An 18526-nucleotide genomic window follows, 5' to 3' on the forward strand; every position below is an offset into this window, starting at 1 on the left:
CGGCAATGAAGATACAATAAGTTAATTTTTTGAAATATTTGAAACCGGTCCTGCTTAAATTTGCGCTGATTTGTTAGAAATAAGAATTGACAAAAAAAATCAAATGAGTATGGACGTTAATCAAGAATACTGTCAGAGTTGTCATCTAATTAGTCGGAATGGCTTTATCATTACGAAAAATTTGTTACACAGTCTAGGACTGGTTTACAAATCTATGAGGGGCATGATGACCAACTCAATAGACCGGGACCAATGGCTTAACGTGACTTCCGAATCACGAGACAGAGTTGTCATCTAATTAGTCGGAATGGCTTTATCATTACGAAAATATTGAGCTCGCAGATATGTTGCTAATGTATGGGTAATGTTATCACGTTATCAGAATGCAGCTCCGGCGTCCAGAGAGTACGCAGAGCTATTTCCAGAAAGACACCATTCTGGGCCACGTCAGTTATTAATCTAGTACAGCGGAGAAATTGACAGGACCGGACTCAAAATTTTAGAAAACCATAAAAATATACAATCAATTATCTCCGTTAATACAAACATTTTACTAAGCAGATTTAGGCTAAAATTCTCGTATCTCGTGTTACAAGGAACGCTTCAACTTCGAGAACAGCCTGTATATTAGGTATATGTACAGTTGCGGAATTAAAATTTCGGGCACCATTTTTCTGTCACTTCAACAAAATCTCTGTAAAGCACCTTCTACTGTCCTCATGACTGACATTAAATCATCGCTTTGATATGTTGCCTACCCGTTATTATGCCACAAATGACAATTTTTGAATGCCAAAAAGACAAAAACATGAAGAGTAAAAAATAAGGTTATTAACGTAAAGGTTGTTTTAGAGTTTATATCATGACATTGACAATAGTGCCCGAAATTTTAATTCCGCAACTGTACCTATATTCTGGGTGACTGACGAAAAACCCGGACGCTGTGTCTTACTTCTTCTTTATTCGATTTGAATAAGTGACACATCAAATGAAATCGTTCGAAACGATAGTCAACTTTTTTTTCAAATTAAACTGTATATTTTTTTTATTTGTTCTTATAGAGAATTTTCTTCTAAATATCCATACATTAAAATAAAGAACAAAAAATGTATTCTAATTGAAAAAAATTGAAAATCAAAAATCAAGGAACTAAATTGTAAACAATTGTCACGGTTCGAAAATCCCGTTCTGTTCGTTGCCTCGTTTTTGCGGATTTGGCCGGACGCCGGAGTGGAAGGCCCATGGGTTCCACTAATGCTTGGGGATGCACAATCGTTACTCGAACACTTCGAAAGTAACCTTCAAAGTGACCAACTCAGTAAACTCTCGCTTACAATTAGGCCGAGAGTAATCGCATGTTACCGCGACTGTTTCGTTCGTGTCCTTTTCCTTCCCGATCCTTCATCTTCCCGTTCGTTGTCGTTGTCGTTGATCTACTTTCTGCCTTGCTTTTTTTTGAGTTTTTCTTGTCGTTTTTCATGTTTGGTCCCAGCTGATGAGGCAGCTGGAATGGTGCCTTTTTCCTCACAATTTCAGCGGGACGGTAGCTACATACCGTCAGGTTTGTCAATCTGCGAACCTTGGCCTTGCGCCAGAAAAATTTCGTTCTTTCGTATCTTCTTCTCTCTTCACGGCCTAGAGATTATCGGAGTTGGGTAAGTGGTTTGAATGTACCGTTAACTCACCCTTTCCCTTTTCCCTTTGGACTCCAACTTGATAAATTTCCCTCGCCTTCTAGACCCTCCACATTTTTTTCCTTCCTTCGTGGATCCTCAGTCCTACCTGCGTCATCTCTTGACGGCTCTCTTCGTCTCCTGGAACACCTGGAGACTGTCTCGATCAACGGTTCTCATCGACGATCGACAGCGTAGGTACTTTGGTCCTTTTGTTTTGATTTTACTAACCTATCTCGGTTCCGCTTTTGCGCGTCGAAAATTCTAGAACGCCCGCACATGTCGGTTCTCGATCCTCCTTCTGTCGACCGCCGTTAAGGTTAATTTTCCTTCACCAAGACTGGGTAGACTTTTTTGGGGTCGGTGATAAATTCTCGTTTCGATGCCGCTTTTCCTTTTTCGTAAAAGAACCGTGACTGGGTGAACTTCGTAGCAGCGTTTTCTTGAGTATCGCACTGATTTTCAGGATTTTTACGAAGTCTCCTGTGCTCATCTGAAGAGTTGTGTGGTTCTCCGTTTCGTGCTGGATAGCGTACCTTTTGGGAGCCCTAACTCAATCGGAATTTTCGAATCCTGGTAGTCAGAATTTTTCGACTTTTCGTCGCCCAAAATTACCTCACATCGACTGAGTAAGTCACAGTTTTTCCGCCGTATGTTATCCTAATTGCGTTTTCCTCTTTCCATGAAAGGGTCTTTTTTGTGAGGATTCCTCTGTAAGAATCTCTCTTGTCTCTTGGGAGTCTTCTCTTTCCTCTTTGTTATCCGTTTCTCGCCCTGTCGAACTGGACCAGCGCCCGGAAAGGACACGCGCGAATCTTTCGCCGCTCCCGGAGTCTCAACTACAGCAGAACCGCCGAGTTAACCCCCTCAGGACGCCGAAGGACGACCCCGAGAGGTTCAGGTCAGATCGTTCCGTCTGAAATTCGAACCCTCCGGAACAGAGCCTCCATTTTGTTCGCGTCCAGGTGCGGGTTATCTCCGTCTGTCGAGGCCGCAGTTCTTTCGCAGGGAGATAACGTTTTTTTACTGTTTCCTTTCCTCGTGTCGCGAATTTGTGTGATTTTAATTAGAAAATTTCTTTATTTGTAAATCCCTCCCCGGTATCTTTCGAGAAGCGTTAAGTTGCGTTGTTGCTTTGATACCATTTATTTTGCGGTCGCACCGAAAACTTGTACAAGTATCGTCGGCGGCTGACGACCGGAATTTTATTTTATGGAGTTAATTTTTTTTATTCGTTTAGTTACCGGTCAGGACTATTTACATCAACATTTTTTTATATTGTTGATCTTCGCATTTGTATTTACGTATTTATCTTTACCGTCATTATTACCACATTACCACCACCTTGCATTTTTTTTTCATCAAGGAACATCGAACAATAATTTATTTTGTTATATTTTACAATCAATTTTTCATTTTTCATTATCCATTGTTCTCATCAACATCACTGTATTAGGGAATTCATTTATTCAATTATTAATTAAATTGGTTAACTCGGACACGTGTGTTTTATTTCGGGTATCGGCTCCGGAGTATCCGGATCCAATGATAATTGGATCCGGATACTCCCGAATCAGTAGTGCCGGAAGATCTTGGCGCCCTTTTTATCTCGTCATTTTGGGTCAGGTTGATTCGTTATCTTACCTCGCTCCAAGACTGAGCTACCGGCGACAATTGCCAATCGCCGACCCAAACAAAACAAAGTGAGGAATTATCGTGGCACAATATAAAATCTATTCAAGTTGCTCAAAAATGCTTTCATGCGGTGTGTCTGGAAACACTGTCGACACCTTCTAGAAACGCTCATCATTGCATTCAGCAAAAAATTTGAGGGTATTTCCTGACGGACTTGCACTATCCTTTTTCTTAACTCTTCTCGGGTATCCGGTGGGGTCAAATAAACATTGTCTTGAATGTTTCGAATGAATATAAAAAAATCTAATGGATTCAAATCCTGGAAATCTCGTAGACTATCGAATACGTCCGTAAGTACCCATCCATCGGTCACCAAAATGATTATTTAAAAATACTTGTACAACATTCATGCTTGCATTATGTGGTATGAGGCCGTTCTAATGACACACGACTCTGTTCAACACTGCTAACGGCATCTCATCCAGAAAGTTGTTTATTTCGTTTGCTAATAAATAATATGATATTTTGTTTGATTAAGATTGCCATCAATAAAAAAGGGACCCACGAGTCCAATCTATCTCCAAAATTGCCACACCACACGTTAACACTAAATCGTTTTTGGAAATTTTCTTCCACAGCATGTTATTGTTATTATTATTATCAAACTGTTTTGACAAATTACGTGACTGACAAGTATCCAGAGCTTACTTAGTCATTTCGAGCATTTAGAACAAACTTTTCTCTTGTTCACTTTGGTCACTTGATCTTTAAATTTTGTACATGTAGGTAACTCTTTAATTTCTCGACTTTTGTTTAATGACTGAGTAGGTATAGTTCTTTGTATTTTTATATTCAGAAAACAAATCTCTGCAATACCTACTGAATTAAAAAAAAAGTACCTACTATTCCGGCCAAAAAATTTTGTCCACCCTTTTCCTGTCATCACAAAAATTGCGTGTAGTTTAACATTTATTAGAGTTTTCGCGTTACGTTCCGTTAAAATAACCGGTACGCTATTCGCGAGCAATTACCGTAATCGCTTATTGTAATAATGAATCGGTTACGCTATTGCCTAGCAACACCGGCGTTAGCGTACACGGTTATCTGAAAAACGTAACGCGAAAACTCTTAAGGCCGATTTATAGTTCCGTAACTTGTACGTATAGCATAACATATGAAAATTGAATCCTATTGAATCAAATGTACTCATTTATAGATCCGTTAACATAACATAAGTCCGTATCCGTTTACATATGAATTGGCCAATTTCAATTATTATGTTATGTATCATGAAAGTTACGGAATTTTAATTTTTTTTCCATAGAAACGGTTAGGTGTAGGTACGCTGTCAATCAATTGAATTTAAAAACATTATTGAGAAGGTGGAAAATATGAAGGAAATTCTAATCGTACAGTGTGTTTTTAAAAGGTTCAAGCCACTGTACGATAAGTTTTCCAAAGACTTTGAGGACAGTGTGAAGAAGGAAATGATTTAGAGTAGCTTGTTTTTCCGTGTTATTGTAACGCGTTTTTTTCGTGGTTTCTTCCTTTTTTCTTTATTACGACCTATCTCGTGTAAGACTACAACACAGGCAGCAGCTTCTAAAACCTCGTCTTCACAAAACATATTTGATAATTAGTTTGACATTTAAAGTCAACAATCGTATCACGTTTTGTCGTGAACTATAAATTGAATTTTAAAAGTTATGTTATGTTTATGATTTGTGACTATGTTATGCTGTATGTATACGGAACTATAAATCCTGCTTTAGTCTAGTCAATATAAACATAAAAAAGGGTCCGACCTTGCAAAAGGTCATGTAGTTCTGATTTTTTAATATGTTGTTTGGATCTCAGCCAAGAGTAAAAAACCAAATTTGCAACTTCGAAAGACTTGTGCGCGCTGCGTGGTAGCCAAAGAACAGCAAAATTTTAGCACTATTTTCAGTTTTTGCTCAATATCTCCTAAGATATGAGTCTCACAAAAAAAGTTGAAGTTACCTTTTTTAAACTAGATTAAATTCGCTACAGTTTGAGGCCCAAGCGAACTTTGTGCATGCAACAGTTTCCGAGATAGAGCTCTTCAAAAATTGGGTATTTTTTCCAAGAACTGAAAATTTTTTGTTTACGTCTCTTATTTTATTAAATATCGTCAAAAATACTCGCCCTATGAGAAAAGTCATGGGCAATGTACTTGAAGTGTTTTTATTTAGCTTTAAATTGAGATCTGACGGGCAGCTGCAGGTCAAATGCTTCTCTCAAAAGTGGCATATAACCGAAAACCTCGAAAGATGGAATTTGGGAAAAATAAATGAAAACAAGTTTTCAGCGCATCACACATCACGTATAGGGCCTAAACTGATCAAATAAGTTATTTTAACGTTATTTAGTATGTGTGGTTAACAACTTGAAGAGAGTCTGTGAAGTTGGTGGAGAAATACTGCCCTCAGCGCCAGACTTGTTCTGGTTCTGATTGTATGGAAAATCATGGAACACCCCAAGTATGCTAGTTTGGAACGGGTTCATGGAGCAGGTGACAAGTGGTCTTGATTTTGATCGACCAAGAATTATTTTCCTCTCATTCATTGGCGTGCTTTAATTTGAGCTCCGGCGGGTACATGTCCTGGCATATGTATGTGGCACAAGTATGTTTATCATGAACCCCATTTTTACGGTCCACTGTGCTAGCTCACTGCTGGAGATTCCACGCACATGTGCCAATCCACCGTAGCTTTTCATAAACCACATTAGCAATCAAATCTGACCATAGGCCGGGCCAAAATTTATCGGATCGGCGGATTGTAAAATTTTGTTCTATGAATATCTTAAACTCTGTTGGATCCACCGCTGTTCTAGAGCCATCATCATATCTTGCAAATATAAGTGGGTACTCTTTGTGAAGAAATAGTGACCAACTGAATGAAAACAAGGTAGCATTTTATCGATAGTATACAGGTGAAGGTTCTTAATCACCCTGACGCTCTGCCTGGATGAATAGTTTTACGGGAGTAGACGTGTGAAAATATTGGTCCCACAGCTTTGATTACCTTCCAAATTATGCAATGCAGTTTTGAATTTGGCTCTTAGGCTTTGGTAAGAGTTATTTTCCTTTACAAACAAGATGAGAGACTTTTCATTCTCACGTAGCTTATTCTCAGTTTCGGCTATTTCTTTCCCAGTCAAGTCTACCTCATCCAAAATAATGCCAGCCAATATCAGATTAGTCAAAATGTGTGCTCGTACAGCTCGTGAATAGGCATGACCATTCAGCATCTTGTCCAGGCCTGTGATCTGTATAAATAGTCATAAATAGCGCCTTCAAGCAAACTCACTGCCATTATTGCACCGATACAACCCATGAATGACATGAGGAGATGGAACTCTCCAAGCCTCACAACCACGCAGCTTAACTCAGAATGTTGGCCACCCTCAACAATATCTCTGGCCTTAAAGAACAGTGGTTGATCAAAAGTAACGAAGCAGGTTTTTTGAAAATGACCTTTACTTCTCTCAATGGCTTCAAAAGGTGATATGAACACTGTATCGTAATCAGTAGGTGGGGTGCGGATAAATGAGAGGAAAATAATTTTTGAGCCATAAAAATCAAGACCACTTGTCACCTGCTTAATGAACCCGTTCCAAAGGAGCATACTTGGGGTAGTTGATGATTTTCTATACAATCAGAACAAGTCTGGCGCTGAGGGCAGTATTTCTCCACCGACTTCACAGACTCCCTTCAAGTTGTTAACCACACATACTAAATTACGTTAAAATAACTTTTTTGATCGGTTTAGACCCTATACGTGATGTTTGATGCGCTGAAAACTTGTTTTCATTTATTTTTCCCAAATTCCCTTTTTCGAGGTTTTCGGTTATATGCCACTTATTAGAGAAGCATTGGACCTACAGCTGCCCATCAGATCTCAGTTTAAAGCTAAATAAATACGCTTCAAGTTCATTGCCCTTGACTTTTCTCATGGGGTGAGTATTTTTGACGATATTTAATAAAAAAGAGAAATAAACAAAAAAAATCCCTTCTTGGAAAAAATACCCAATTTTTGAAGAGCTTTATCTCGGAAACTGCCGGACGCACAAAGTTTGCTTAGGCCTCAAACTGAAGTGAATTTAATCTAGTTTAAAAAAGATAACTTCAACTTTTTCTGTGAGACTCATATCATAAGAGATATTGAGCAAAAACTGAAAATAGTGTGAAAATTTTGCTGTTCTTCGGCTACCATGCAGCGCGCACAAGTCTTTCGAAGTTGCAAATTTGGTTTTTTACTCTTGGCTGAAGTCCAAAGAACATATTAAAAAATCAGAACTACATGACCTTTTGCAAGGTCGAATGTTTATATTGACTGGACTATCTCTATAGTTCATTTTTTAATGCTGTAGAAAAAGTCAGGCAACCCAATATACAGTCATCAAGGCTGCCTAGATACCTTAAATTCATTTATAATTGATATGGATCCACGATGCCGTTAAAAATTCTGTTTGTCAAAATCTCCGTCAGTCTCACAAGGTTTTGATATTCGATAAAAAAATTTAATTGAAATGAGAAAAGTGTTTAATAATGTGTTTAATCTAAAATTCATGAATAAAAAAGCAGTAAGTTAGTAAATAGAAACAATATTTAACGATAATTTATGTTTAAGTTCGAATATGTATTCGAATCGTCATCAGACTCTCCAAGGTGTATAATCAGTGGTTCCATGGTCACTTCAATACGCATATCCAATTCCCACATCTGCTCTTCTTTAGTTTAACCGTATCCCCGACCTTAAGTTCCGCATGTTAATCATAGACATGTTTGTAAATGTTCAAAATCATGTTTTTTCGAATACGGATAAGGGCGACTTACTTTTTCGTTGAACATAATTTGTTCTGTGCAGCCCATCGGTAATCAAGTATAAAAGCCCTTGACCAAACTAGCCTTTAAATTAATACCTAATTCTAATTGACAGTGAATTGACATGAATTGACATTAATGCATTTGTTGTGGCATATGGTATCATGGATTGAAGTAATTTACAAAATTGAAATAGGAATCTAGTGAACTATTGAAAGTGTATATTTGACTGCCTGACTTTTTTCTACAGCATTAAAAAATGAACTATAGTGTCATTATGATTAACGTTTATAAATTAAAATTTGAAATAAGAACATAGACACAATTTGATCGACATATGTCAACATGTGAAGTTAGGTTATTCGTTCCTAAAGGCTGCTTTACAGCATACGTGCGTGGAATGACAATTGTAGACGAAATTTTTTGTCCGCCATTGTACAGTCCCATTTGAAAAAAAAAACAAGTTGAGGTTAATCTGTCAAAAACTGGACGCAATTTTTTTTTTAATTTAGTTGATATTGAAGTGTTTTCAAAATTATACTTAATTTAATTATATTTAATTTTAAAAAAATAAGCTTTTTAAGGATGCCCTATTTAACCTATGTTCCCATTTAAAAAAATCAAGTTGGCTTTGTATTTTGAAAACTTAAGGGAAAAAAAATATTTTAAAACATATGAAAAGTAGCTTTCAATGAGTCCTAAGTCTGTTTAAAATTTCAGGGTTCTAGCTTAAACCATTTGAGCTGGTTCCATACAGAATCGCAACCCTGTATGTACTATGCCAGCGAATAAATTTCGGACACTAAATTTGCTGTCATTTGGAAAAATGAAATGTAGTCTAGGCTTTATTGTCATAATTTCTGACATATTAAAATTATTTTCTCAATACTTCAAAGTAACGTCAGATTAACTGAATCTGAACATGTGAATTGTGTCAAAGTGACAACTGTGGAAATAGGAAATAGGGTTATTAATATGTAAAAGGTGTTTTACAACTAATGACAATGAAATGACATGAAATTGATGTCTGAAATTTATTCGCTGGCATAGTACAGTTGCGGCCAAATAAAAGCGACCACTAAATTGACATTTTATGTCATCTTTATAAATTTTGGTAATTCAGGCTTTTAAAATGAAAGTTTCTCTAGCAACCAGATACCCATACCTGTGGCACAACATAACAGTGACGGATGGTGTCAATTTGAAAAATAGTTTTTTATGTTATCTCCTAGGTGATGATTTTTCAGGTGATTTAATATTTAATTCCGATTCACAATAGAAAAAATTGCTGTCCAGTTTTATTTGGCCGCAACTGTACATACGAGTATGCATAGTAAATTAATTTTTGTAACGACAAACTAGAGTTATTAAATTTAGTAGGTAACTTTTGTCCTGTGAACACACCTTTTTACCGCGAATTTGGGATTTTAAAAAGTTAAGTTATGGGTCACGTCATTTGCTTCTACAACTTTGTACTTTTTCATTACGTTTCCATTATCACCAGGAGTAATTTTTTTATTCACAATCGGTTAGTAACGTACAACTTTTCGAACCCGTTAAAGGTTGGAAAGTGAGCGATTATACAGTGCGCCCAGAAATGTGGTAGCAAGTTTTTCGATTGGTCCCGCAAGATGACACCACAGACAATTAAACTCATGGCCAACTGTATCAAAACGCTAGGCGCTTATTATGGCCGTCCCACTTGGTTTGAAAAAGTGTACCCGTCGAGTAGGCCCTGGAGCGTACGTACAGTGGCGCCCCCTAAATTAACATTATTAACTGATTTGAAAACGAAAATCGTCACAATGACAGTATTGACAGTAGCTGCTTTGGTTTATATCATTTTTATGCTAATTTACGTGAAAATCGTTCGGTTATTGTAAAATGAGCAAATTGATGTAAATCTAAATCGTTCGGATATTAGACGTCAGAGTCATTACAGGAAGCTCGATTTGCTAGGAGTATTTCGACCGAGGATGTTGAGATTTTGGCGTCTGTCACAATAGTAGGGTTATATCTGGTTATGTTTATGTGGTATGTACGTGGAACAAGAGAGAAAAACAAGGGCATTTGCACAAGGTTTGAGTAGTGGGAAACGATGTAGGAGGACGCCCTAAGGGTGTCTGGCCAGAAAAAACGCGAATATTCGACCGGGAGCTAAAGTGAACAATTACCTACCCTATTTTCGTTCGTTTATTTCAGATTGATCTCCCATCAGCTGTTCAACTCTATTAAATTTGTGCTTGCTTCTCCGAGGTAGTATCCGAACGCACCTAGTACCTAATCAAAACTTAGAAATAGTGGAAAAAAAGGTCAATATGATTTTTTAACGTTCCGCTGCAAAGATTTTTAAAATGAGCTACATTTGATGCATGATTGTCAGTAACAAGCTAAAGAACAATGAAACCATAATCTGTGAAAATTGTGCCGTTGTTAATGTTGAATGGAAAAAGTACCCTGCAGTAATTGTGTATCTAGTTGATAACTCGTGGATAACATAGCAGAGCATTTTGTTGGCTGTGCAAGGTCTTTCACCAATGGTTTCAGATTTGGTATTATCCAAACCATATACAGTATATATCGTTTATAACGACGTGGAAGGGACCGGTGAAATTCGGTCGTTATAACCGTAGGTCGCTATTTCCAAACACCATTTTAATACTGAAAAATCTTTTTATTTTAATAGAAAAGTGTACATTTAAAGGTAAATAAACGTGTCGATACATTTTTAAAGCTTTTATTACAAATTTAGGATCTCATCCTGTGTGTTTCTCCCATATGCATTTTCCTTTAAACTGAATGTTTCTTTTTGGTAAACGACTTGTTGGCTCCTGGTAACTTATTTGCTAGCTGGGTCGGCGAATCTTTGTATTTATTAAGTCCATTTGGGTTATCCTCTGCAACCATGAAAATTTTGTTCCATTCTAGGAAATTTAGGCACCACTGTCTTGTTGAATTTTTTTCACAGGTGACAATCTTTTTGATGTGCTCACTTATTCTAATGCTGGCAGGAGTCACATTATCCAACAACACAATGGATTCAGAAAAATACTAAATTCGAATTAAAACAATTTGAGGTTATGTCTGATATTTTGAAGCAATTAAAGTTTGTTTTTTTTATGGTTTTTAAGCTATTGACACAACACCTTACCTATTATATGTTTCTTATTTTACACTTTTACTATTTTTATTATTTTGTTACTGCATGCAATTAACACTTGCAGTTAATTTATTTACTTATAAATATTTAACATGGACATAACCAAGAATAGGACATAACCAATTACAGAAAAAAAAAGACGTTTCTGTCATCCGTTGTCTTTTAATTCAAATAATCGTCACTTGAAGTCTCTACTGTACGTACGATTTTTTTAAGTGTCAAGAACAATTTTTCTTGCGGAGAAATCATCGAGTGGGACGGCCATAATAAGCGCTTAGCGTTTTGATACAGTTGGCCATGTTAAACTATAGTAAGACGTCGCATTGCTACCCAATTTTTGGAAACACGATTCCAGCGCGGCGCGAGCAGTTGGCCGAACTAATTTTATAAAGCATGCTTGATGGAGTTGTTTAAATTAATAATTTTGTCCTCATTTAATATTAATTTCAAATGTAAAATGTCTTTAAAATGCACAACGTTTTATTAATTATAATAAAAATTAACAATAAATGAATTAAATTAAAAACTAGAACCAAAACTAAAATTAAATATTCTGAAAATCCCCATTTTCTTCGTAAGTAACATGTCTTTGACGATTTTTTTTTAAATTCTCTTCTTACGTCCTGCAGTTTTTTTTTTTTATAAATGATCAAATTGATTGATGCATCCAACAATTTTGTTTTAATTTCCAGAAAATGGCTTTTACAAATAAACCATGAAAATTAATTTTTCGTTCTAAGGCGATACGTAATTTCTTTCCAATACTTCTTTTATTCAAAAATACACTTAGATCGTAAATTTTGGCAACACAACACACAACTCTTCTGTTATACATATATACATAGTGGGTCGATAAAAACGGTACCAATTTTGTACGCTCATATTTTCCTGAGTTATTATCTGTTTTTAATGAGTAATATTCCAGTGAAAAGCTCAATATTTATAGAAAAGGTTGTTGTTGTCAAAAACTCAAAAATTGTGCGTCACAACATGAAGACATGCAAAAATTCTCTCAATTATAAGTTTTAACAGATATGGTTCAATATGCTCCCCATTTTTATTACCATTTGCAATCGTCTTCACTAGTGATTGATGGAGCAACATCAACATCGCACCGAGTGGCACAAACAATCATATACCTTGCTGCTGAAGGCTCCTGAACAATTAACGGAATGCTGGAATCAGCTACCTCAGAGACAAATATGTAGCTTCTGCAATTGGGGACGGACAAAGACGATTACAAATGATAGCTAATAAAAATGGAGGGCATATTGATTGAACCATATCTGGTTGAGATAGGTAATCTTCAAAACCAGAATTTTTGCATGTCTTCATGTTATGACGCACAACTTTTGAGTTAGGACTATCTCTGCACAGCAAGAGGCCTTCATCTTTTCTATAAATATTGGGTTTTTCACTGGTATATTTATCATTTAAAAAACTTAATAACTCAGGAAGATATGAACGAACAAAATTTGTACCGTTTTTTTCGGCCCACTGTGTATTTTAGTTTCAATTTTAACTTGTCATGCTCCTTAAAAGAATAGGTACCGGGGACACACACTATTGTTTGGTTTGTTTTTGTCTTGAATTGAAACTGAAAGTATACCTAACTTTATTAAGAAGTTTCATCACTTAAGTTTTTACCTTTATAAATTACGTAGCAGATTCACAAATTGCCCAAAAAGTAGAAAATGTTATTTTTTTCCTTTCTTTATTGTTTTCTTATTGACAATTTCTCAATACTGAAAACGTTGGCTATTGTAATTACTTTCATTTAATAAATGGCACTAATTCCTACCTTTTTATTCACAGAAAGTCTTAAAAGTCTTTAAAAAGTACATTTTTATTTTTCTCAGAAAAGTGTCACATTTGACAAATATTTTTTGACTGTTTTAAATACAACGGTAATAGTCGAAATTTTACGAATAAATACGACGGAGGGTTTTGGCCAACTGCGTGCGGAGCAGCACCGTTGAAGCTATTCCAACATTACTATATGGGATTGAAGTGTCTTACTATAGTTTAATTGTCTGTGGATGACACCACAGGATGACACTTTTTTACAGAGACCTTTTTTATGCATGGCAACGCCGCTATCTAAATTGAGATAAATAAATGTCAAGAATTGTCAAACGTAAAACATTCAAATTTAAATTTTATTGAAAATGTTCAAATTGACCACCATTATGCTCAATGCATAACTGAACCCTTCGAGCAACATCTCGACAAATTTTAGTGCACAAATCGGGGGTAAAAATTGTTCGGAAAACCTCCTTAACATATTCTTTCGAAAAAATTCAAAAATTGAATGTTGCAAGATTGAACAAATTTGGCTTTTCGAAAGTGCCATCTTGTGACAATTTGTATAAAAGTTGCTACCACATTTCTGGGCGCTCTGTACGTGTACACTTCAGTAACCGTTAACTCAGGAACATCGATTTGACTATGTACAATATGATGCAAGAGATAATAATTATTTAAATTGAATACGCGTCTGTGAATATACTTTCAAAGTAATTGGCAAAGTTACTAACAATTTCGTTCGGTTTGGTATAAGTTATTAATTAATTGTGGCGCTTTTACATCATCAATTCGGCGAATTCGAGAACTTCTCGTACTAGGTATGAAATTTTATTTCTTTCTTTAAATGGTGTTATGGGTGATCTTTTTTAAGAAACTTCTAAGCAACATTTGCTTCAGGTGTCCCAGACCGACCAATTCCAACCATAGAAGCAATTCGAAGAATTGTAGAGAAGTTTGAACATTTAATGGAAGATACCTTTTGATTCGTCCTGTAGTCCTGTACGAGTTCATTTGAAGGGCAAATCTAAGAAAATTAAATTATAGTGAAACCATCCGACAAATAATAATTTTGGAAGTCAAATTTCATGGCTAGTATCTACTACTTTTTAGTATTTTTGTCTTAACTCCAATCTTGCTTTTCTTTCAGTACCACAAGATGTTATAAAAAAGTAAGACTGAAATTAGACAGTAATTTTAATTCTCTCCAACTTTCATTTTAACTATATATTTTGCCGTAAAATTGTTAGGAGAGCAAATAATTAAAACTCCTTATTTTTCCACGTAAAATGCTATGTCTCGTAAAACATCCGGTATGTATTATATATTGCACTTTTTAAATGACTGATTTTCTTTTATTTAGATTTATATCTTTCAGTTTTTATTTTCATGTTTTATAATCTATTAAATTAACAATTGCGTGATACGAAATTGAATTTGTAATTTTTTCAAGATAAAAAAAGTAGAATGCCCCCAGAGAGATTTGAACTCTCGACCCCTGGTTTACAAGACCAGTGCTCTAACCCCTGAGCTATGGAGGCTTGATAATTTGATAAATTTTTATCCTGTAATTAAAGGCCACAGGAGTTAATTATGGATTATTCACAATCGTGAATCTATTGAGTGATTTAAAATGATTGTGGATAAGTATGGCAACTATGTACGAAAATTTATGTGGCAACTGTGTGGGTAGGATAGAGCTGACATTTCTTTGACAGTTCATAGTCGCGCAATTTTGAAAATTGTCAAATCAATGTGCAATGATATAAAAAAATCAAATGCACGTTTATGAAATGTCATTCAAATGTCAACTCTACCCCTCCCACACAGTTGCCACATACAATTTCGTACATAGTTGCAATACTTATCCACAATCATTTTGAATTTTAATTGAAATCAGGAACATTTTGGTTGGAGCACATAAATATTTATATTGTTTAAACAATAATTATTATGATACATAATTATGGAAAAAAATCAGTTTTTCACGATATTTATTGAAACTTTGAATAGTAGTGGGTGTTTAAGGCTCGGTTTATTCACCTTCAAGTAACTTTATTAGAACGGTAATTACTAAAGCTCGGATTATATGCACTGAAAAATGAAGAAAATATGCGCATATATATGCACGCTTTTTAGCTAAAAATGCACTGAAATATGCACAAATATGCACAAAATATGCATAAATATACTATAATATGCTTTATCACTTTTACGAAAAAGACAAATTTCGCAGAATTAATCTATTTACTCAAAATTTATTAATATAAAAACAAAACTAAAAATATATATTTTAAATGATACAATAGTCAATACAACTTTATAGGAATTATATCGGGTGTTTTTTTTTAAATTTCACCTCATAGTAGGTAGGCGTTGAAGTATCGATTGTGAACGCACTATACAGCTTACGGATCACGGATAATCTGTTTAAATCTTATGGTTGGTTGCAAAAATTGTCAATTTTATTCTGGCAATTTCCATTTTTTTTTGCAACCAACTGTACGTTTTATACGAGTGGTGCATTCACAATCGACTCTTCAACGCCTACTACGAGGTGAAATTTTAAAAAAACACCCGATATTAAAAAATGAATGTTTTAATTGGAGGTAAATTAAACAAAATAACTTCAAATCCTTATCATTGAATATAGAATAAGTATTACTTAGTAGCAAAGTAACATACTTAACATGTCGTTCCAAAACTCACTTACTTTACCTTTACACCCTTTCTTATTTCATTATACTCTAATAGAGTATTAGGGTGTCCAGAAAGTTCTAAGCGTTTTTGTGGTATTCTGATTCTTGATATAAAATAAATGTAAAATCAATTGATAATTTTTGTTAGTTTTTTAAAATATGAAGTACACTTGTCCATAAACAATTAGACGTGTCTCAGTTAAATAATTTTTAATTGGTTACATTCTGGTAATTGATTGTTTACATGGAAAAGAAGGTTATATGAATTTAAATGTGGACATTGGACGGCAGCAGCCGCAGAATTGAAGGGGGGGACGGTAAAAGAGTCTACTTGTCGGCGATGGTTTGCGAAATTTCTGAATGGGGAAGAAGGTCTTAAAGATAAGAGTCATTCGGGACGAAAGAGCCCATCTTCTATCGTTGTGGAATTGATCTCTTGGGACAAAGATGGTTGAAAGTCATTGACAATAACGGCGAATATTTAGTTTAATTGTTGTTTAATTTTTTAAGTAATAGATATACAGAACTTTCTTAACACCCTAATACATAAATAACTATTATGTATTAAGGGCATAATCAGGAGATTAGGGCACGAGGGAATGTTTAAAGCCCGAGGAACGAGGGCTTTTAAATTCCCGAGGGCCATAATCGACAATTATGCCCGTGGTACATACAACGTTTTATTCTATTTTATAATTTTTAAAAGATTCAAACAAATATTTAGTATTCCTTAAAAGAAGTCAACTAAAAGTTGTGTCCATGCAAATTTTAGTGTTGTGTAGAAAGTTTGATGTTGTTAGGGTTACTGTGTTATACAGGGTTATTCTAAATAATTGTAGTCGAAGTAGGCGTGAAAACTAAATGTAAAATTTATGGTTGCCGCTCCACATAAAAAAAACATCAAAATGATGTGAATAAGTGAGTACACACCGTTCACACACGGGAGTTAAATTGGGTGCAAAACAACCAAATAATTTTAAAATTGATTGCAAAACAATTCAATATTTCTGGATTCAATCGTTAATTTAACAAAAATAGATAAAAATCTCATCACCGCACTTTTCACCTAAAAAATGACAGTGACAGAGACAAAACTGACAGTTTACATGAAAGCAGCAAAAATATAATAACATGGGCATGGCCTACTTCGACTACAATAATTTAGAATAACCCTGTATAATGTATGATTTTCTTTAATAATAGTATATTATACACCAAGGTGGAGAACTTCATGATTATAGCCACAGCGCCAAGATTAGATTCCGAGGCGCGCCGAGGGATGTAAGGCGCGAAGGCTATAAGGGCCTTCTCCACCGTGGTTTATATACAATTTTTTTCACTACTAGATACGTTAAAAACCTTTCTAAAATAATTATTATTAATTAAATTATTTTGTCCAATGCGACGATTCGAGTTCTCATTTTTCAACGGTTGCTATGATTCTAAGAATATTCTAATAATAATGTTGTTACACAGTCTAGGGCTGGTTTACAAATCTATGAGGGGCGTGATGACCAACTCAATAGACCGGGACCAATGGCTTAACGTGACTTCCGAATCACGAGATAGAATATAGCTTTTTTTTTCCGCCCTGGGTCGGAATCGAACCCGCGACCCTCGCGGACTCCCTTAGGGTATATTCTGCCTAATTAATTAAATTATTTTTTTCACTACTAGTAATAAAGTCTAGCGTTATCGGTTGTCATAGAACACTGAGAAGTTTCGTTTTTCTACGTTGGCCCAGTGACAGGTAAATAATTATAATTAACCAGTGGTGAATAATGGAACAACGGTCACCTAGCAACGAAAGATTGTCGTCTATTTCATTGGTTAACGTAGACGAATTTCATACCAACTGTCAAGAAGTGACAACTCGGACCCGTCGCATCCGACAAAATAATTTGATTAATAATTATTATCAGAAAGGGTTTTAACGTATCTAGTAGTGAAAAAAATAGTATATAAACCACGGTGGAGAAGTCCCTTATAGCCTTCGCGCCTTACAACCCTCGGCGCGCCTCGGGCTCTAATCTTGGCGCTCTGGCTATAATCATGAACTTCTCCACCTTGGTATATAATATACTATTGTCCGATGCGACGATCCGAGTAAATTGAAAATCGTCTGTCTACGTTAACCAATGAAATCAAAGAAAACCTTTCGTTGCTAGGTGACGGCTGTTCATTATTAACCACTGGTTAATAATGAAAAATTATTAACTAGTAGGAGAGAAATTCTACTTCTAAGACTAGTAGTGAAAAAATAATGTTTGATACCACTGGGCCACACCTTCAATGAGAGAGCCCCGGACAAGGCGCAAGTGAGAGAGGTAGTGAGGAAAGCGAACAGAGTAGTTGGATGCGTGTGGGGAATAGGAGAGAGAAAGTGGGGAGGTGAGTTCGGGAGGCGAGAATGATGATGTTCGAGAGTATTGTAGACAGCGTACTGATGTACGGAGCAGAGATCTGGGGATACAAGGAATAGGAGGAGGTGGAGAGAGTGCAAGAGAAATATGTGAGATGGGTTTTAGGAGTGGACAGAGAAACACCAGGGTACATGGGAAGAGTGCAAGAGGAGCAAGCTGAGAGTGAAAGCGGGAAAGAGAGCGGCAAAGTTCGAGGACAGAATGGGCGGAAGGGAAGACTGCAGGATACTGTTTGAGTGCTATAAAGAAAAGAAGAAGAGCGCGGATGTGAAAGAAAGAGAGAA

The 18526-nt window shown here is 35.7% G+C and overlaps 2 protein-coding genes, 1 long non-coding RNA gene and 1 other non-coding gene across 6 annotated transcripts in view; 2 read left to right on the top strand and 2 right to left on the bottom strand.

Annotated features, from left to right (window-relative positions):
- Window positions 1-18526, top strand: part of LOC138122235 (uncharacterized) — a 229788-nt gene that overhangs the window by 188389 nt on the left and 22873 nt on the right. The window lies entirely within an intron of this gene.
- Window positions 1-18526, bottom strand: part of d4 — a 284602-nt gene that overhangs the window by 126220 nt on the left and 139856 nt on the right. The gene's annotated exons all lie outside the window — the stretch shown is intronic.
- LOC138122197 (uncharacterized) overlaps window positions 1-18526 on the top strand; it is a 43933-nt gene that overhangs the window by 2534 nt on the left and 22873 nt on the right. The window lies entirely within an intron of this gene.
- On the bottom strand, window positions 14589-14661 carry TRNAT-UGU (transfer RNA threonine (anticodon UGU)). The gene has a single exon. It is a non-coding gene; the product is annotated as a tRNA-Thr (tRNA).

This window comes from Tenebrio molitor, chromosome 1 (assembly GCF_963966145.1).
Source record: "Tenebrio molitor chromosome 1, icTenMoli1.1, whole genome shotgun sequence".
NCBI lineage: Eukaryota > Metazoa > Arthropoda > Insecta > Coleoptera > Tenebrionidae > Tenebrio > Tenebrio molitor.